At 42.4% G+C, this 22,686-nt stretch overlaps 1 protein-coding gene across 2 annotated transcripts in view; it reads right to left on the bottom strand.

The window, feature by feature from the left end:
• The window catches only part of PDE7B (phosphodiesterase 7B), a 387,906-nt gene that overhangs the window by 301,994 nt on the left and 63,226 nt on the right, over positions 1-22,686 (bottom strand). Inside the window, exon 2 of one of the 2 annotated variants that reach the window (XM_040350484.1) lies at positions 9,575-9,581. The exons of the other annotated variant lie outside the window; for it this stretch is intronic. The gene's annotated coding sequence lies outside the window, so the exon portion shown is untranslated. The remainder of the gene's footprint in view (positions 1-9,574; positions 9,582-22,686) is intronic. 2 annotated transcript variants of the gene reach the window in all.

The raw sequence follows: 22,686 nt of genomic DNA, 5'->3' as shown, positions 1-22,686 counted from the left end.
GGAACAGCCCAGTGGGAGTGGTCTACCCGCTGGGCATGCTGGGGAAGGGTACTTAAGGGGGCAGATGCCATTTTTCAGGGGTTTTCGGCACGTGGCACTTCCTGGCTCGACTTATGTGATGATCGATTTTCAGCCGTGGGGCCACGTTGGCCTGAGGCTGCATCCCTGCCACGCAGGCCCAGGTGTGCTGACTGGGGCCTGCACTTTGGAGGTGATCCTGTGCGTCCGTCCTGAATGGAGGAAGCCACTCAATGGAGGAAACCAGGGGAGGACCGGTCCTGGAGAAGGCTGGTATCTCAGGAAAGGCCTTGTGACTTTATTGGAGGATGCACCAAAGCCTATGTTACTTTACAGTGTGCCGGGTCAGCTTAAAGGTTCTAATGCTGGATATCTGAATGCTAAATCCTGTGGCAGAGGATTATTGTACAGTTCAACTTTATTGCACTAAAGTCTGTTTCAGAAACTGTTGTTGTTTCTTTTTGTTCGTGCATCACCTCAGCTGCTAGGCCGGTGAGAGTGGCCTATCCGGGTGAGCAATACCCACTCGAAGGAAAGTGGTGAGTGTGACTTTTGAAGCTTAAAAGCTCCCCAGTGATCTGCATTGAGTGCCTGAACCTTCCCCTGACCCTCCATCCCTCTACCTGTGCAAGTTTGTGTGAAATAAAGCTTAACAAAAAGGATTTACAACTTGTGAGGTTTCTACAGACTCTCATTCCCCTAGACGATAAATGGTGAGGTAACGTGCAGGCCCAAATCTAAACCAGCAGCTTCTTCGGGGGTAGTGCTACATTATGTGTATATATATATATATATATATATATATATATATATATATATATATATACATACAGGCCCGTATTCACAAAGCGCTTGCGCCGACGTATCTCAAGATACGCCGCGTAAGTGCAAATATGCGCCGTCGTATCTGTGCGCTGTACCCACAAACTAAGATACGCCTAAAAATAGGTTTTATCCAGCCAACGTAACTTGCCTACGCCGGCGTAGGGTGGGTGCACATTTATGCTGGCCGCATGGTGGCGCTGCCATTGATTATCCATTCAAATGTGCAAATAAGGAAAATACGGCGATTCACGAACCTGCGCCCGCCCGACGCAGGCTACGAGAGGTACGCGTAAGTTGTACGTCCGGTGTAAAGTTAAGCCCCATAAAGGAGGTGTAACTCAGCAGCAGACATGTAAAGGTCTGCATCAGGGAACAGAAGCCGGTGGTTTTTACGTAGTTTACGTTGGACGTGTGTCTGGATGGGCGTAGATTACATTCATGGCGTAGGCAGTGATCCGGCGTATCTTAGGTAGTTGTTCCGACGTGGTTATGATCATGTGCACGGGGATGCGTCCACGACACGACGCATGCGCAGTTCGTTCAACGTACTTGTCTGGCTCTCAAACCATCATTTGCATGGGGTCACGCCTCATTTGCCTGGGTTTGCATGGCTCACGCCCAAATCCACTTACGCCGACTTACGACCCAGCGCAGTTTTGGCAGCATTGGCTTTGTGAATTCCATGCTTGCCTCTCTGCGTTGGCGTAGCATACATTGAGTGTATTTTATTGGGATTTTAGGTGAAAGACCAACACAAAGTGGCACATAATTGTGAAGCGAAAGGAAAACGATAAATGGTTTTCAAAATATCTGAAAAGTGTAGCTTGCATTAGTATTCAGCTTTCTTTACTCTGATACCTCTATCTAAAATCGAACCAATTGCATTCAGATCCCACCTAATTAGTTAATAGAGTCCTCCTGTGTGTAATTTAATCTCAGTATAAGTAAAGCTGTTTGTGAAGCCCTCAGAGGTTTGTTAGAGAACCTTGGTAAACAAACAGCGTCATGAAGGCCAAGGAACACTTTTGAACCAGAAAACAAATACTCCTGCGCATGAGTGTATTCACCAACAATCAATAGTCCATAACAATGACGATAGCGATACCACTGGCCTTGCTGCCCTTCATAGATGGGGATATCCTAGTAGCAAACAAAAAATACCAAAAAAGGCGCACCAGCCTAGTGTGTTACCGTTAAAATAAATTTAATAAAATGCAATATAAAAAAACCTACTCACAACTGTGGTAGAAGGATTTGCAGTAAAAGGCTTATACCATACAGGCTGCAGCGTGTAGAACGCGAACCGCGCTCCAAATGGTCATGGAGGGAGTGAAGAGGGTCACTGCCGGCTGACGTGTTTCAAAGCACAAGGCTTCTTCTTCAGAGCCCAGCAGTGTACTACCCTCCAAAAACCTCCTTTATATACACACGCACATATGCACACATGACTGTGCACCAGCATATGTGTGTGTGTGTATATAAAAGAGGTTTTTGGAGGGTAGTACACTGCTGGGCTCTGATGAAGAAGCCTTGTGCTTGGAAATACGTCAGCCGGCAGTGACCATCTTCACTCCCTCCATGACCATTTGGAGTGCGGTTTGGGTTCTACACGCTGCAGCCTGTATGGTATAAGCCCTTTACTGCGAATCCTTCTACCACAGTTGTGAGTAGGTTTTTTTATATTGCATTTTATTAAATTTATTTTAACGGTTACACACTAGGCTGATGCGCCTTTTTTTTTGTAGGCCAAGGAACACACCAGACAGGTCAGGGATAAATTTGTGGAGAAGTTTAAAGCAGGGTTAGGTTATAAAAAAATATCCCAAGCTTTGAACATCTCATGGAGCACGGTTCAATACATCATCCGAAAATGGAAGAGTATGGCACAACTGCAAAGATATGGCCATCCACCTAAACTGACAGGCTGGGCAAGGAGAGCATTAATCAAAGAAGCAGCCGAGAGGCTCATGGAAGCTTTGGAGGAGCTTCACAGATCCACATCTCAGGTGAGAGAATCTGTCCACAGGACATCTATTAGTCAAGCACTTCACAAATCTGGCCTTTATGGAAGAGTGGCAAGAAGAAAGCCATTGTTGAAAGAAAGCCATAATACGTCCCATTTGCAATTTGTGAGAAGCAATGTGGGGGACACAACAAACATGTGGAAGAAGGTGTTCTGGTCAGGTGAGACCAAAATTTCAATTTTTGGCCTAAAAGCAAAACGCTATGTGTGGTGGAAAACTAACACTGCAAATCACCCTGAACACACCATCCCCACTGTGAAACATGGTGGTGGCAGCATCATGTTGTGGGGATGCTTTTTTTCAGCAGATACGGGGAAGCTGGTCAGAGTTAATGGGAAGGTGGATGGAGCCAAATACAGGGCATCTTAGAAGAAAACCTGTTAGAGTCTGCAAAAGACTTGAGCCTGGGGCAGAGGTTCACCTTCCAGCGGGACAACGACCCTAAACATACAGCCAGAGCTACAATAGAATGGTTTAGATCAAAGCATATTCATGTGTTAGAATGGCCTAGTCAAATTCCAGACTTAAATCCAATTGAGAATCTGTGGAAAGACTTGAAAATTGCTGTTCACAGACACTCTCCATCCAATCTGATAGAGCTTGGAAATCAGTGAAAGCAGAGAATGAGAGGGAGTGGCCATGCAAAGTGTTGGCTGCTTACTGTCAAAGGGATAGTGGCTGTTTAATAAAGGTATTATTTTACATATTCATAGTTTTACCTCTCCAGTATGTAGGTTGGCTGATAGCATTGCAGGGTATCCATTCAATTAATTGTCAAAAGGTATAGCGTTCTAAAGATAGCCATACACTATACAATCTGACTATGTCATTTCTCAACAATCTCCTTTAGATTTACCAAAGCTAAATAATATGTGGACCGGAAAATCCTTTTAATTTGTAATCGGTCAGGCAGGCCCTCATACTACATAGTTGATGGTAGATTCAAAGGAGATGGTACAATCAGATTGTACTGAATATAGTCAATTTACAGCAGGGGGTTAATGGTACAAGAAAGGTACTAGCTATCAGCCTATCCTGTAACTCAGTGGTCTCCAAACAGCCCTTTGCTTGCTTTTAACTGACCCTTGGGCTACTATTCGTATTCCACAGATACAAGGCACTATTCCTCGCACTGATACCAACAGTGGGACACCATTCCCCCCATTGACACCAACAGTGGGCAAAATTCCTCCCATTGACACCAACAGTGGGCATAATTCCTCCCACAGACACCAATGATGGGACACTATTGCTCATACCAAAACCAATGATGGAGCATTGTTCCTTTCGCCAACACCAATAATGGGACATTATTCCTCCCCCTGCTACTGATACTACTAATGGGGCACTATGCCTCCCACTAATACCAATGATGGGAAACAATTCTTCCTCCTACTGACCAAAGGTGCTATATCATTTTTTTTTACTCACACTGATCCCCAAGCCTGAGGCTTTACTCCCACTGATCCCCAACCCTGAGGCTTTTCCCTCACTGATCCCCAAGCCTGAGGCTTTACTCCCTCTGATCCCCAACCCTGAGGCTTTTCCCTCACTGATCCCCAAGCCTGAGGCTTTTCCCTCACTGATCCCCAAGCCTGAGGCTTTTCCCTCACTGATCCCCAAGCCTGAGGCTTTACTCCCACTGATCCCCAAGCCTGAGGCTTTACTCCCACTGATCCCAAAACCTGAGGCTTTACCCCCACTGATCTCCAACCCTGAGGCTTTACTCCCACTGATCCCCAACCCTGAGGCTTTACTCCCATTTATCCCCAAAACCTGAGACTTTACTCCCACTGATACCCAAGCCTGAGGCTTTACCCCTACTGATCCCCAAGCCTGAGTCTTTACTTCCACTGATCCCCAAGCCTGAGCCTTTACTCCCACTAATCCCCAAGTCTGAGGCTTTACTTTCACTGATCCCCAAGCCTGAGGCTTTACTCCCACTGATCCCCAACCCTGGGGCTTTACTCCCATTTATCCCCAACCCTGAGGCTTTACTTACACTAATGCTGGGCCATTTTCTACTCCCTCTGGCTGCAGTCTGCCCCCCTCCCAAGGTCTAAAGGACAGTATACTGGCCCTTTGTTTAGAAAGTTTGGAGTAAGAGTAAGTTATCACCTTGTGTGATACCCACAGATTTATGCTAAAGAATTCCTGGCAGTCTTTTTCCCGCCTGGAAAACCGGTCTTGTATATGCTTTCCCGAGGGGAAAAAAACACGCATGCTCAGAATAAAGTATGAGACGAGAGCGCTCGTTCTGGTAAAACTAGCGTTCGGAATGGAGATAGCATATTCATCACGCTGTAACGGACTGAAAAGCACGAAGACTGAAAAGCGTGAATCGTCTCTCACCAAACTTTTACTAACACGAGGATCAGCAAAAGCAGCCCAAAGGGTGGCACCATTTGAATGGAACTTCCCCTTTATAGTCCCGTCGTACGTGGTGTACATCTCCTCGCTTTGAACGGGTGGTATTTGGCCTGAACGTGTGTATGCAAGGCAGGTTAGAGAGGAATCCCGTCGGGAAAAACTTTTATTTTTTTCCTGCCGAGAAAAACTGGACGCAAATTGACGCAGACAAGATAAGTTCACTGTTGGCTTTTGCATGTACTTTGATTCATTGGAGGAAGTTCAAAGAGAGGGGAGACATATATAAATCTACATGTACACATTGGTACCACATAGCTAAATATATTAGCTTCAGATAAAAAGTTCTGGACAGGCGCTGTCTGACACCATAAAGGAACTAAAAAACACTACTCATATGAATGTGCAAACAATTGCAATTACACAAAAAAACTAATTGGCTAGAATTGAATAATTGATAGACAGTACTGTATGTGTGTTAATTTGCATACATACGGCAGAACTTTATTTATGAATAATTAATAAAGTTCCTTGTATAGTAAAGTTTCCTTATCACTTCTCTCAAGCACAAGAAATGCTTAGAAATGCCAGAAGTTATTTGCTGTGAACTGTTTTCTCTCTACTCTGTTATGAATTTGTTGTATTTAACTGCTCCTATGTGACCCAGACTTTTCAAACATTTCCTATGAGACCTGATAAAAGGTGTATTCAATGCCAAGGTGCATTCTGTTCAAGTATATTGTTGGCATCAATAGCTATGCTTTGGTAAATTAAAAAGCTAAGATTTATTTTATAGATTGCTGAGGAACGGAAGAATGCAAAGTCTGATCTTTGAAGAAAAACACAGCATACACTTTCCAAGAAATGCAGAACACTGACATGAATCAGTCCACCATGGAGACAAAACATCCCTGACCAAAGTAACCTTCCACAACAAAATTGATTTTTTTTTACTAGCTTATCTACAGTATAAGATATGGAAGAAAAATAAAAAAAACCTTCACTGTTAACGCTATATTTATATTTCTTATGTTCGATTGTCCCTTGCTTGGTTTCTACAGATTGCATACCGTATATACTCGAGTATAAGCCGACCTGAATATAAGCCGAGGCACCTAAAAAAACTGGGAAGACGTATTGACTTGAGTATAAGCCTAGGGTGGGAATTGCACCAGCTATTGTAAGTGGAAAAGAGGATCAACTTTGCCCATCTGCAGCCTCACTGTGCCCATTTGCAGCCTCACTGTGCCCATTTGCAGCCTCACTGTGCCCATCTGCAGCCTCACTGTGCCCATCTGCAGAATAACTGTGCCCATCTGCAGCCTCATGTACCTTTGATCTCCCACTGTGTCATGCAACTGCAGTCGGCGGCTGTCCACTGTAACAAAGCCCCGCCTCCTTCTCGTCTGTTTCCCAGCATTGTTATCAGTGTTCGGTGTTCCGTCTATCAAGGGGGAGGAGGAGGCAGGGCTTTGTTACAGTGGACAGCCGTCGAACAGTTAAGACTGAATTGATTTTATTTTTTTTGCATACTTGTCGCTCTTAAATGATTCAGATAATCAAACAAATTTTAATATTATACAAATATAACTCGAGTAAATACAAAATACAGTTTTTAAATGATGATTCTGTTAAGGGAAAAAAGCTGCCCAAATCTGCCTGACCATATGTGAAAAATAATTTGCCTCCCTAAATGTAATAACTGGTTGTGCCACTCTTGGCAGCAACAACTACAATCAAGCATTTGCGATAACCGACAATGAGTCTTTCACATTGCTGTGGAGGAATTTTGGCCCACTCTTCTTTGCAGAATTATTTTAAAGGGGTTGTAAAGTGTAACAGGAGTGACTTTTGGGCACAGATTGAGACAGGAGATGGGGGACACATGTTGGATTGTTTTGGCGTGGACAGTGATCTACAGTATATTCCTTAATGCCTGCAAAGAATATTCTATGACTCATCTCTCTGTGAAGACTGTTAACATGTTAAATAAGGCTGGCTCTTGAAAGGCTTTAATTGTGTGATAACACTGTCTAAAGCCTATTGATGCTCAGAGGTGTGAATAGGTGTCAAGCTGTATGCAGAGACAGAACGTCTGCCTAGGGTTGTGAATTGAAGAGACCATTGTGTGATGGTGTTTTGTTTGAGTTCTGTTAATGAAGGAATGTGCAGTGATTAGGTCCTGATAATTATAGTCCGGTGCCGAGATGTCTAGAATGTTTAGTAATTAGCTCAAAGAATGTGATTGAAGCCCCCCACGGTGTGATGTGTGGGTGGGGAGTTGATTGTTCCTTTCATGCCTTGTACTACATAAAAAGCTGAGAAGAAACCATTAAAAGTTCAGTTCATATTTTGACGCAGTAACAGAGCTTGTCAGTCTTGTTATTGAGGGAATTCTTATGGAATGGATCGGGTCTGCCTGTTGGTTGGAGTGTCGATAAGCTGTCGTGGGTTGATGGAAGGTCATAAACGGTGGTGACCGTTACATAAAGGTAAAAACAAAATTCCCTAAATAGCTTCCTTTACCTTAGTGCATCCTCCTTCACTTACCTCATCCTTCCATTTTACTTTTAAATGTCCTTATTTCTTCTGAGAAATCCTCACTTCCTGTTCTTCTGTCTGTAACTACACGCAGTAATGCAAGGCTTTCTCCCTGGTGTGGAGAAAGCCTCTTGAGGGGTAAGGGGGCGAGCAGGCAAGTCAGGACACTCTCTACTTTACAGATAGAGAAAGGAGCTGTGTGGGCGTCCTTACACTCCTGCTCGCCACCTCAAGAGGATTTCTCCACACCAGGGAGAAAGCCTTGCATTACTGCATGTAGTTACAGACAGAAGAACAGGAAGTGAGAATTTCTCAGAAGAAATAAGGACATTTAAAAGCAAAATCGAAGGATGAGGTAAGTGAAGGAGGACTGCACTAAGGTAAAGGAAGCTATTTAGGGATTTAGTATTAAAGGCCTGTTTAGGTCGTGCCACAGCATCTCAATCAGATTTAAGTCTGGACTTTGATTAGGTCACTCAAAAACCTTAATTTTGTTTGGACTTGTCGTTGTGTTTCTGATCATTGTTCTGCTTCATAACCCATATGAGCTTGAACTTAAGGTCATGAACTGATGGCCGGACATTCTCCTTCAGGATTTTCTGGTAGAGCTCAGAATTCTTGGTTTTATCAATTATGGTAAGTCGTCCAGGTCCTGAAGTTGCAAAACAGCCCCAGACCATCACACTACCACCACCATGTTTGACTGTTGGTATGATGTTCTTTTTATGAATTGCTGTGTTTTACGCCAGATGTAACGGGATGTACAGCTTCCAAAAAGTTCAATTTTCGTCTCATCTATCCACAGACTATTTGATCAAAAGTCTTGGGGATAATCAAGATGTTTTTTTGGGCAAATGTAAGACAAGCTTTTTTCTTCTTTTTGGTCAGCAGTGGCTTTCATCTTGGAACTCTCCCATGGATGCAATTTTTGCTCAGTCTCTTTCTTATTGTTCTTAAGGTTCATGACATTAACCATAACTAAGGCAGATGAGGCCTGCAGTACTCTAGATTTTATGACCTTCTGGATGAGTCATTGTTGTGCCCTTGGAGTAATTTTGGTAGGGTGGCCACTCCTGGGAAGGTTCACCACTGTTCCAAGCTTTCTATATTTGTGGATAATGACTCTCCCCATGTTTCGCTGGAGTCCCAAAGCCTTAGAAATGGCTTGGTAACCTTTTTCAGACTGATACGTGTTAATTAACTGTTTCTCATCTGTTCTTGAATTCCTTTAGATTGCGACATCATGTGTTGCTTTGTGAGATCTTTTAATATGCTTCACTTTGTCAGACAGCTTCTATTGAAGCGATTTCTTGATTCAACCGGTCTGGCAGCAATCAGGCCTGGGTATGGCACGTGGAATTTAACTCAGATTTTTTTTTAATGTAGTTAATCACAGTTAATTCATGATTTAGCAGGGGGGATTACTTTTTCACATAGGCAGATTTGGACAGCTTGTGTCAAATATGCAAAAAAAAAAAAAAAATAATCAGAAAGGGGCAAATACTTTTTCACTTACCTGTATACAAGGAATATAAACAATTACAGAGCTCTGTTTTTTCTAATATTTGTATGCACCCCCAGATGTTGGAATACAGTGTGTGAGGTTAAGCAGTTGACAGTTAAGGAAATGTCTCAACCTGAAGAGCCAGACTTAGTCAAAATAAGTAATGCAAAAAAGGTGACATATACTATAGATATACAGATAGTGCAGCTGCACTGCAGTGCTAAGGAGCAAACATTTCTATAAAATTATTCTATGATTTCTACATACCAAACACTTGCACTAAATCATTACTTACCAAGATGCTGCAGATTTGTTAAAAATGAATATCCATGAAGCATGAGAGAGCGAAAGAAAGGGGAGAAGATGATGTAAGTACAAGTTTTGATTTAGTAATGGACATGATTTGGTTGGGGGTCAATTATTTTTTTAAGCCGCAAAAAAAAAACAGAAAATCTGAAATCCTTAATATATAGCTCATCAATTATATGTTGGCATACTACTAGATCATTTATAGGTGTTCAATGCTGCAAACCCCTTAAACCACAAAATTTACCTAGCCATTAGTTTTTACAACTATTACATAGCTTTCAACTGTCCCTAATATTGAGGGACAGTCACTCTGTCCTTCTTTCCTCCTCATTTGTCCCTCATTTTGGTCTGATCTATATAGTTGCATATAAAATGTAAGTTTATCTTTCAAAAAGTGATTCACAGCGCTTAACCTTTCATCCAATTTCTACATTGCTGTATTTTTAAATTTCAAAAGCTAATATAAAGGAATAGTAATGCTAAAAAAAGCACTTGTGGGCTTAAATAGAAATATGTTTTTTTTTCCATAAAATACTTACCTAGGTGGATGCAGCATTGGTCCAAAGCTGCATCTGTCCCCTGGCGCCTCTGCACTGAGAATGGAGCAATCGAACACCGCCGATCCCTCGGTTCTGACAGCTCCCCAAGCAGAGAGCTGCAGGCTTTGAATTAAATTAAATTAATGTGCTTGGTCTGGTGACACTACAACTAGTGTGGCGGTGACCAGGTACACTGTAACTAGTGTGGTGGTTATCAAGGACAATATGACTTGATTTGTGTGGTGATTATCAGGAACACTATAACTGGTGTGGCAGTAATTAGGGACAATATGATTGGGGGTGATTAGGGACAATATAACTGGTGTGGCGGTAATCAGGGAAATTGTAACTGGTGTGGCGGTGATCATGGACAATATGGCTGGTGTGGCAGTGATTAGGGACAAAATGACTGCCATGGCAGTGATCAGGGGCACTGGCACGGCTGTGATAAGGAAAAATATGACTGGTGTGGTGGTGATCAGGGACAATATAACTAGTGTGGTTGTGATCAGGGACACTGTGAGCGGTTTGGCGGTGATTAGGGACATTGTTAGTGGTGTGGCAGTGATTAGGGACAAAATGACTGCCATGGCAGTGATCAGGGGCACTGGCATGGCTGTGATCAGGAAAAATATGACTGGTGTGGTGGTGATCAGGGACAATATAACTAGTGTGGCTGTGATCAGGGACACTGAGCGGTTTGGCGGTGATTAGGGACATTGTTAGTGGGTGGCAGTGATTGGGGACAATGACTGGTGTAGCGGTGATTAGGGACACTAACTGGCAGCACTGGTCTGGTGACATTCTATTGTTGTAGCAATGTCCATAGAAAATGGGTGGTGGTACTGACACACAGTGATATCAGAGCAGCCAGCTGTGATTGGCTACAGTTATCGAATGGTACAGGGAGACAGTGCTTGGCCATAGACCATGTGATCATTGTGGCCAATCACAGAAATCACAGAAAAATCTAAATAGCTTTATGAATGGCAGTCATCTTTACTACTGGACAGGTGATCACTGTGATTGGTCACAACAATCACATGGTACCAGATGGTGCTCAAACAGGTACATCCCCCCAGATCGATGCTTGTCCCGTCTGGCCATTTATATGCGGTGGCTAGGTGGGAAACTGTTAAGAAAGAAGCCACCTAAAAATTGCCCCTTCTCAAATTATCAGCCAACCTTTTGAGAAGGGTTGTTGAAGGGGAAGGGGGTTACGTGTAACTTATGAAGAGGTAATGTAAGCTTCTCATTCATTCTGAGTATGTAAAAGTAAAGAAATACACAAACACCAACTTTGCAAGATAATTTTTTACTTTGCTTAAGGAATGAGTTGAAACTGTGCTAACCACAATCACCCAATAATCATCAATGTTCATCAACAGAATCAATCAAGCAATAATATTGCTTTTTAAAGTTTCCTTGCAACAGACAGTGTTTTTACCAAGCTATGCAAAAATTCATTTTGTAAAGTGAACGTACTTTAGTAGATCAATCAACCCGTTGTCTTTCAGTAACTCATTCTGTCTGGAGGTTAAAGTTTGGGGAACAAAAGTTCTACACACCTTCTCCCTGATGCTCTGAACCATAGAATGGCTTGAATATTCAAAGAGATTAAAGGAGAAGTCCAGCCTGAGCTTTTTAGGCTGGGCTTCTTCTAAGGGTCATAGGAGTGGGATTCGTTTTGCACTCCTGTGACCCGTATCCAGCAGAGAGTGGTCTGAAGTTCGCTCTTTGCTAATGTCACTGGAATCAGTCCAGGCAGTGCGCCATTCCGACTTAGGAAGTCTGGATCCGCCAGCTGCCTAAACTGATGGCAGTCTCAGCCTCTCAGCGAGCCACTGAGAGGCTGAGATGGCTGTTCCCCGTCCCTCCACAGCTCAGCGCTCCAACGCGTGGAGTGTGAAGGAGCAGAGAGGAGAGCTGCTGACTGACAGGCAGCATCTCTCCACTCAGGGAGGTGAGAGAACTGAGCCATCGGCAATGTTTGGTGGCTCAGTTCTCAGTAAAGAGGCGGCGGGGGACAGATGCAGCACCATACTTCTCTTTTAATTACAGAAACGGATGTATGAGATTAAGAGATTACCATGAGTTAGTTTCCATCACCATTGTTAATGAGCTAATAATTCAAGAGGAAACATTACTCATTAATAGTTTCTGCTAAATAAATTAAAGCAATAGTAATCCCGTAATCTTTTTTAATAATAAACATGTTACATTTACTTGCTCTGTGCAATGGTTTTGCACAAAGCAGCCCTGATCCTCCTTTTCTCGGGTGCCTCGCCAGCTCTCAAGGCTCCCCCCGCTGTCCACCATAGCAAGCGGCTTACTTTGGGGGCACTCGTGTGGGCTCTGTGTCATAGACAAGCCTTCACATTTTCCTATGCTTATGTGAGAATGCAAACACTTAATTAGGTAGTTATAACGTTTTTGCTAGAGTCCTCATACCTCATAGCTCATACCAGGCTCGTCGAGAATGTCTGGGGACACCTCTGGTTTACCAGCGAAAACTTCCAGGGGAAGAAATACATGTTCTTTGGTAGTTATCCCTACAGAACTGTTATCAGAGTCATGTTCACATGGGTCATGTGTCCACTCTTTGGACCCTATAGTATTTACAGGTCCAGGGAACTTTTCCTCCACTGCAGAGTTCCCCCAAACAGCAGAAAATCTCTCCCTTGGATTACACTATATAAGAGTAACAACTACGTCATGACAGACAGTTCTGTGGCTAGTTTCAAATGTTAATTCATCATGTACATATACTATTCCTGCCTGATGCTTGGTCAGTTGTTTAGGGTCTATATGCTAGATAGTGAATTATGTCTCCTGATGCAGGGTATAGCAGTTTCAGCCTAAGGCCCCTTCCACACAGGAGGGGGAACCCGCTAGGGGGGGACCTGTCCACTGAGCAGAGTGGATGGCTGGTACATGTCCACTGTGCTTATGCAGAGCAGACACAGCCCGCTGGGTGGTTGCATGTAAACGGACCACCTGGCCGTTTATACCTGACTGTCATCCGATCCGGTCAGGTAGAGAGAAGAGGAACGGATCCTTATCCACCTGGTTTTAGCAGGTCGGATTTTGCCAGGTGTAAGGATATTTAAACAAATAAAATAAACAAGTCTCACTTACCTGCTCTTTGCAATGGTTTTGCATAGAGCAGCCCTAATCCTCCTTTTCTGGAGACCCTCGCCAGCGCTCTGGGCTTCTCCTCTTCTCCGTGTGCCACTATAAGAAGTTGCTTCCTTTCGGTGTCACACGTGCAGGCCTGATCCCAAGTCATGCTGTATGTCTCTATTGACACACACAGTGTGGCTTGGTGTCTCCCTCACACTCCCTCCTTACTGGATTTGACTGACAGCAGCAGGAGGCAATGGCTTCCACTGTTCTCACTGAGTCTGGTGAAGAGGGAGTGAGAGAGCAGCACCGGATCAAGATCTGGCTCAGGTAAGTATTTAGGGGAGCTGGGGGTGTTAGTTGACAATAGAAGGTTTTTTACTTAATGGACAATAGAAGGCTTGTTTACCCTAATGCATGGAAAGCATTAAGGTAAAAAAACTTCAGTCTTTATAGTCACTTTAATTAAATACTATGAATAGGCATAACAATTTGAGACGATGACAATTTTCTTTATCTGAATGTTGTATATTGTACATGTGATCATTTTGGTAAAAAAATGTAAATAAAAAATACAAATCGCTTAAAGTACTTAAAGAAGAACTACAGTCTGCTCACATAATTTGTAATAAATACATCTTTGCCATTCTGAAACTTCCCTCCACCCACTTTGCATATTATTTTATATATACTGTGGTTCTGTACTTGCCAAATATGCTGCAGAAATCTCCCTCCACTGAGTCTGGCTGCAACCATTTTAACTGTTCACTTTCTGGATTTACACAAACACACACCTCCAGCTCTGCAGCTCTCATTGGCCCTCTTATTACTCTCCCCTCTCCCTTTCTGGTAAACTCTAATGGGAGTGAAAGAGAGAGCTGTGCGTGATGTCATAAGCCTAGGCTTTTTACCAGACAAGAAACAGGAAGTGGGCTGTAGAATGTACTTGCAGGCAGAAAAAAAATGTTTTACTATCCAAAGTTAAAACAACAAGGGCAGAAGATTTAATAGATGGAAAGTTGAAAAAAAGACTGAAGTTCTGCTTTAATAGCAGTTAAACATGGGGATAAATAATGGTGTGTAAATTAAAATAAAATGTAAATGCTTAACAGCGATGCACGTGCATGTATGCTGTCGTGAGACATGGAGATAAAAGCAGCGTAGCTTGGTACTGGCAGGTCTGTAGGGAGCTAAATTATAGTAAATTATAGTAATATGGTCTTTTAAACATCGGTGACTTGACAACACCTAGGCAAGAAACGGCAATCCTGACAAAGATGGGCCTCAAATGGGTAGTTTCAAACAAAATAAAGGCAACAGACAGTCAACAGCAAACATCAAATTGTGACTGTATGTGGGTAACAAACAGGCAATCGTGACATTATGCGTGCAGCAAAGGGGCAAACGTAACAACATGATAATCGTCAGGCAATAAACTATGACAATATGCAGACAACAAATAGGCAATTGTGACTACAGTACATGCGGACAATGAATGACTAATATTGACAACAAACATGCAATCGCAGCTATATGCAGACAACCAACAGGCGATTGTGACAAAATGCAGGAAACAGGCAATCGCTGCAATATGCAGGCAATAACTGGGCAATGTACAGCTAAAAATATCTCAATCTGTTTTATACTTCGGGAGAAATATTGCACAGCAACTTTTATAAATTAAACAATTCTTTATTTAAAAAAAAGCTGGATTTTGAACCAACGGAAGAGAAGGATAATGGATTTTTAATTCTGTTTTATACATCGGGAGAAATATTGCACAGCAACTTTTATAAATTAAACAATTCTTTATTTAAAAATAAGCTGGATTTTGAAACATTCTATCCCTGTCACATTGCCCCCCCCCCAGTGGCTATGGACTGGTTGCTATGGACAGTTGCTATGGAGTGGTTGCTATGGACTGGTTGCTATGGACTGGTTGCTATGGTCTGGTTGCTATGGACTGGTTGCTATGGTCTGGTTGCTATGGTCGGGTTGCTATGAACTGGTTGCTATGGACTGGTTGCTATGGACTGGTTGCTATGGATTGGTTGCTATGGACTGGTTGCTATGGATGGTTGCTATATGCAGAGTATGCTATATGCAGAAGTTACGCAGAGCCGAAAAAAACATAGCCAAATTCTCAGCCTTGTGTGCGAGGAGCCAACTCACCTCACAGCTGTGTGTGAGGAGTTATAAAACTCCTCAGCGGCTCCTAGGAAACCAATTGTTTATATGCAGCCTCTCTGTAAACACAGAGCAGAAATTCTGGCTTTTTTTGAATAATTGTCCTTCTTCAAATGGTTGTATTTTTAAAACTATAAATTGTACAGCGAATTTCTTCTATTTCTTCTATATTGTGTGAATCACAAGACCCAGACCTACATTTTGATGTATAGTATGTCTCTAAAATATTAAAATTGAAGGCACAGTCGCAGTTTATATATTGCCTTTAAGATTTTAGGTTTCCAGACTTTAATTTCAATGGAAGTCAATGGAGGTCAATGAATGGCGTGGGTTGCAAACAAATGGTCGTATTGTGAAAACCCTTGGGACTATCGCTTAGCCGTGGACATGTATAGTGGCAGCAGGGATAGCTGAACGTTTTGATATAAGATTTGTGTAGGACATGTGTAGTGACAGCAGGGATAGCTGAACGTTTTGATATAAGATTTGTGTAGGTCAGCTTGAAAATGAGGGAGTGGTCGCAGTTTACAAATCATGTCCTGATTTTTCAGGTTTTGTCATCTCCACACTCTAGCTCTCACCATTCATTCCTATGGGAAAATTACTCTTTGCAAATTGAAGCTTTACCTCATTTACAAAGCTCTGGAGCAACTGCACTTTACAAAGTGCACAGTATATTTGCCTTTAGTAGATCAACCCCATAGTCTTTTTGCAGCACGCTATAACTCTTCTGACCTCGTACACACGTACGGGTTTCCTTGCTGATTTTTTACCGCCGGAAAACCCGAGGGGAAAGCCAAGAACCTGCTTGGCAGCTTTTTCCCCCTACACACGGCTGGTTTTCCTGGCAGGAAAACTGCCATGAGAGCTTTGGCTGGGAATCCTAGCTATGTGTATGCTCCACTGCAGTATTTCTCATAGGAAAACTTCCGGGAAAAAGACCGCCAGGAACTCCAGCAGGAAAAAAGAAAACATGTTCTAATTTTTTTCCCCGGGATTCCCCGCGGTTTCCCTGACGGTAAAACTGCCATGGAGCATACACACGGCCAGTTTTCCCGGCCAAAAGCTGTCATGGCAGTTTTCCTGACAGGAAAACTGGTCGTGTGTACGAGGCATCTGTTTTTTAACTTTGGTCTTTGCATGTTTTAAGCATTTTTGAGCATGTTTTATACATAATGGTGTAGGAACATTCAAAAATATATATGTTTTTATGTGTTCGGATGCACTAAAAATGCACAAAATACTTCACGTATGCATTATTCTACATTTGCAATATTTCTTCATGTTTTCCCACTGCCCTATACCTCCACAGTCCCTCCTCCACATACTTTTGGTTTATGATTCCACCCCCTCCTCTGCATAACAATGTTCACTCTGTTGATTGGCTGACTAAGCTTCCATCATGGGAAGAAGTCACATTCTTCCTGACACCCAGAAGCACAAATTATTTGACTCCATCTCCATCTGACTCTGATGGAGCAATGGAGTGGCAAAGAAGCACGGGGAAAGTGGATAGAGGCCGGGGAGGGCTGATTCTATGGGCAAAATAACATATAGGGGTTGAATTACTAAAACCGGAGAGAGCAAAATCAGCATAGAAACCCATCAGATTCAATTTTTTTTTTGGTCAAACCCTAAAGGGGTTGTAAAGGTTCAGGGTTTTAAAAAAGACAAAAAACAAACATGTCATACTTACCTCCACTGTGCAGTTGGTTTTAGACAGAGTGGTCCAGATCGTCCTCTTCTGGGGTCCCTCAGTGGTGCTCCTGGCTCCTCCTCTTCTCAATTGCCCCATCTAAGAAACGCTCTCCTTGGTGGACACCCGTGCGGGTGTGCTCCTGTGTTCTGCTTCTGCATCTATTCACACAGAAAGTAGGACTTGACCCCTGGCGCCCATGTCATTGGATTTGATTGACAGCAGCGGGAGCCAATGGCTGCACTGCTATCAATCTATCCAATCAGGACACGAGACATCGGTCTGGAGCTGGTGTGCTCATTCCCATCGTGAGAAACACAGGGCTCATGTAAGTATAACTGGGGCTGGGGGAGGCTGCTGAGCGACAGAAGGTGCAAAAACACGAGGATTTACAACCCCTTTAATTATACAAGCTGAAGTTAAAAGCTGACTGGCTACCAGACACAGCTGCACAAGATTTTGCACTCTGCCGTTTTAGTAAATCAACCCCAATATCTTAAACGTTAATGTACAACAATGCTATAATATCATACTTTATAAAAATTTGTGAAACTGCAGCACATAGATGAGCTAGGCACAACGCAATGAATGGGGTTTTTAGCAAACACAGAACTGTCATACAAATTGATCAGACACATTATGGAAAACAGTCTGCATTATTTTAACATTATATTAACCTCCCTGGCGGTATGATTCTTTCAGAAAAAACATGCTGAAAGCGGTACCATTATTTGCAAGGAAATTTGGCGTTTTATATTGTAGGTCTGTAATTTTTAGAAATAACTCACTTAAATCTGACCAAACAAGATTCTAATAGGCATCCCGGGTATGACATTTTTTTAAAAACAAAATTATAAATTATAATATAATAAATAATTATAAATAATTATAACAAATAATAATATAATTATAATAAAAATTATTCAATAATGTAATCAAATTAAAATCACTGAAATTTGCTCAGTTGCAGAATTGTTGCTGTCATTATTTTTTTTTTTTATGACGAATTTCCCCACAAATCGCTATCGCACAATTCTGCAAGTGATTATAATTTATTATCGCTGTTTTTTAGCTGATCTAAAACTATTTTTGACATAAAGGGACACTTTTGGTTGCTATGGACAATCTACAGTTTGCAGGGAGAAAGAAACGTTTTTATTATATAAAATGACATGCATGACACAGGACAGACCACTAGGGACAGGGGGGGTGTGTTTTTTTTACATACAGTACTGTAATCTATAAGATTACAGTATACTGTATGTAAGGTGTTTGTTTACGTTTTTGAATTTGGCGCCGTTCTCCGTCCCCGTGCGTCGTAACGTCGCAGGGAACGGAGATCGGCGTCACACGGAGGCACTATGTGAATCGAGCGAGGTCCCGCTCGCTCACACAGCGCGGTGGCATCGCTGGATCCAGGGACAAGGTAAGTAAAAAGTGCCTGTGGATCTAGCGAGGCAAGCCCGAGACTGACTCGGGGTTACCGATCGTAGCAGAAAAATCTAACCCCGAGTCAGTCTCGGGAACACCGCCAGGAAGGTTAAAGTGGATGTAAACCCTCCATACACCCAGTGAAGTGAACAGCCTCAGATGATACACAGAGATTAACCAAATCTCCCTACATAGGTTTTATATGTATATCTGCTGTCTTCACATGTATATACTGTTTAGAAAGTTGAGATCGTGTTAGGAGATTTTCTCTTCCTGGTTAACACAGAGTGTGATGTCTGGGCATACAGCCAAGATAGCTAACATTGCTGATTGGAGGAAAGGCACACACCCCCTCTCATCATAGGCAGAGACTCTCAGAGCTGTTTTGTAATAGGAGCTGCTCTCTGCTACTCTATTTTAGCAACCTCCTTTGACAAAAGATTTAGGCTGCTTTTGTCTAAAAAGTAAAAAAATATGTCAGGCTGATAACAGAGGAACCAGAAGAGAGCTATAAGACTTAGCTCATTGAAAAGAGATAACAAAATACTGCAGATATATGTGCCCAGCATAAATTTAATGAATCGGGTTTATATCCACTTTAAAGTGTTACTAAACCCAGGACCCTGCATCCACTATATCTGGTCTCCCACAGTACACAGGACATGGAAAAATAAATATAAGCTGCTAAATACCCTTTCTAATCAGCAGTATACTGCAGCTATGTGACTTCTATCAGTGTCTGGTTAAAATTTTTAGGAGGAGTTTTCATTCTACTCTGACTGTCCTATGAGGCTGCAGCACCCCTGACCCTCTGTCTGGACAGTGATGATTGGTCCTATGGTGATCATATGCACCCTCCCAAGGAAAAAATACAAATGGACACCAAACTGAGCATGTGACTCTAAAGGCTCTGTCTTATCAGGAGATGGATTGGGGACAGTGGAAGAAGGGGTGGATAAAAATACCAATACACACCAAACTGAGCATGTGACTCTAAAGGCTCTGTCTTATCAGGAGATAGATTGGGGACAGTGTAAGAAGGGGAGGATCAGAGAAGACAGGATCAAACAGCCTTTTTATACAATGTGGAGGATTAACCCTGTTTCACAGTGAGTATAACAAGCATGTTTTACTGCATACATACTGATTTTACTATTGTGGGTTTAGTAACAATTTAAATTGAACCCATATAAATGAATGGTACTGCAGTAAAAAGCATATATGGTAGTATGATAGATCATCAAAATATTAGCACTGCAGCAAAATGGAATTGATAGGTGCAAGAATGCCCAAAAACTGCCCATTGACGCATATGTACAAATGTGTACATAATGTATAACATAATTAAAGTCTTTTGGGGTGAGGGTTAGATAAGTTAAATTATATTATCTGATTATTTCGCTCCTCACCTGACCATTCATTTATTAAATCACAAAATACAGGGTTATATGTCAGTATCATGACACAATCTGAGGACATATACTTTTTCCCAAATACTACCATGCTCTATTTACTATGTATGTGGTCCACTCAGCTTACTACCATTCACTTATTATTTTCTTATTTTAACCCAAATCTTAAAGCGGATCTTCACCCTCAGTTTGATGTTACCTCCTCTCCGCCCTTCCTTCCCTCCCTGTGAAAATAGGACTTTTTATTTTTTAATTGCCTTTTTTGGTTTAAATGAAAGCTCTCTCCCCCACCTCAGGCACGTGTGAATGGTGAATGAGGTGCACTTTGCCCATTGTGCCTCCTGGGATATGTACGTCACATATCCCAGGAGGCCCAATCACCCTTTATTAAGAAAGGAGGAGGGGGAACAGGCCTAGCGGCTCGTCATCGGGAAAGCTTCCGGCTCAACCTGGAAGAGCGGCAGCTTCCTGATGATGTCCAGCAAGAAGATAGAACGTGCGGGACTGAGCCGGGGCAGAAGAGGATCTGCTGAGTGGTTGGGTATCTTGGGTATCTTAACTGTACAGGTAAGCAGGGGTTAAAAAAAATGATGGGGGGGGGTGAAGATCCGCTAAGTTGCCAGCTACAGTAGAACCATGTCACTACCTCAATGTTTATAAAGAGCAATAAATGACTTATTTTAGTCCAGTGCCCCGTTAACCACTTTCCGACAACAGCATGCCAATAAACCTCGGCAGAATGGCACGGGCAGGTAAATGGGCATACCTGTACGTCCCTTTGATTTTTCCACCTAGCGGGCGCGCACCCACCGCGTGCCTTGAAAGTGTGCCTGTGGGTCCCGTGAACTCGATGTTCACCGGCGGCCCGCGATTGAGGTGAGGAGAGGCATAACGTGGAGATGCCTATGTAAACAAGGAAGTTCCCTGTTCTGCCTAGCGACATGGCAGGGATCTACTGCTCCCTGTCATCAGGAGCAGTGATCGCTGTCATGTCAATGGTAGCCCATCCCCCTCAGAGTTAGAATCACTCCCTAGGACACACTTAACCCCTTGATCACCCCCTAGTGTCACAAAATAGTTTCAAAAGTGTCCGATGTGTCCACCATATTGTCGCAGTCACAATAAAAAACGCAGATCGCCGTCATTACTAGTAAAAAAATATATATATTAATAAAAATGCACTGAATTCATCCCCTATTTTGTAGACACTATAACTTTTGTGCAAATCCATCAATATACGCTTATTGCGATTTTTTTTTTTACCAAAAATATGTAGAAGAATACATATTGGCCTAAACTGAGGAAAAAAATAGTTTTTTATATATATTTGGGGATATTTATTATAGCAAAAAGTCAAACTTATAGCATTTTTTTGTATATAGCGCAAAAAAAAAAAAAAAAAACGTAGAGGTGATCAAATACCACCAAAATAAAGCTTCTATTTGTGGGAAAAAAAGGACGTCAATTTTGTTTGGGTGCAACGTCGCACGACCGCGCAATTGTCAGTTAAAATGACGCAGTCGGGGCTGAAGTGGTTAAAGTAGAAAATTGCAACATGCAATATGTTAATATCTCTTCCCAACAAAGTATAGTGGTTCGCATTGTACAAGGATTTTTACAGTGCGATGGAGGGAGAAATAAGCTCATTTAATATATATATATACATAATAAGCATCCTCTGAATGATATTTTGAAAGCATTAATCATGTTACTTTGCCTGGGTGGTAAGCATTTATCTATTGTCATTCATTCATAACTCCTACTCACCATATATTCCCAATTCCTTTAAAGTGGCCAAGACAACCCACGCACATGCAAATAAGTAGGGATCACAGTCACATCATCCGCACATATTTAAATAGCTTGTTTTACTGTTCATATGACGTTTTCAATATATTCAGGTAAACATTGGCTTATTTATTAGGGCTCTTTTCCCACAGGGGGCCAAGGAGCAACAAAACCAGGTGGTTGATCTGCATTTTTACTGCCTCTCAGCTGTCCATTTACAAGCGAAAGTGGTGCCACTTGGGTATATACACAATGCCATGGCCACGATTCCTTGCACTGCTGTGCGGCAATTTTAATGCTACATGCACAGGTGTCACCACCTGTCAAACTCTCCCATGTAAGTGAATAGCTGTTGCTGTTTCTATAAAATAAAAACAAAGACCTGCAAATTAGTACAGCTATGTGCTTTACAAACACTGAGGTAGCTTTACTAAAGTTGGTGCACTGAGAATCTGGTGCAGCTGTGCATGGTAGCCAATCAGCTTCTAACTACAACTTGTTCAGCTGATTGGTTTCTATGCAGAGTTGCACTCTCTGGGCCAGATTCTCAGAAGAGATACGACGGTGTATCTCAAGATACACCGTCGTATCTCTGTTTTTGGCCCCGAGTATCTATGCGTCTTATTCCTAGAATCATTTACGCATAGATACGGCGTATATCCAACAGGTGTAAGTCACTTACACCGTCGGATCTTAGATGTAATTCTACGCTGGCCGCTAGGTGGCGTTTACGGTGATTTCTCATTTGACTATGCAAATGAGCCTGATACGCCGATTCCCGAATGATTTTGCGCCGCCTCGTCGTCGTTTACGTCGTCTCCGTAAGCGTAAGGGTACCCCTGCTATATGAGGGGTAACCTTACGTCAGTCCTTCGTATGCCATGTTAAGTATGGCGTCGGGTCAGCGTCGTCTTTTTCCATC

This window comes from Rana temporaria, chromosome 4, assembly GCF_905171775.1.
Source record: "Rana temporaria chromosome 4, aRanTem1.1, whole genome shotgun sequence".
NCBI classification, from domain to species: domain Eukaryota; kingdom Metazoa; phylum Chordata; class Amphibia; order Anura; family Ranidae; genus Rana; species Rana temporaria.
The sequence above is the reverse complement of the archived record's forward strand: the minus strand, read 5'-3'. Positions and strand labels throughout refer to the sequence as shown.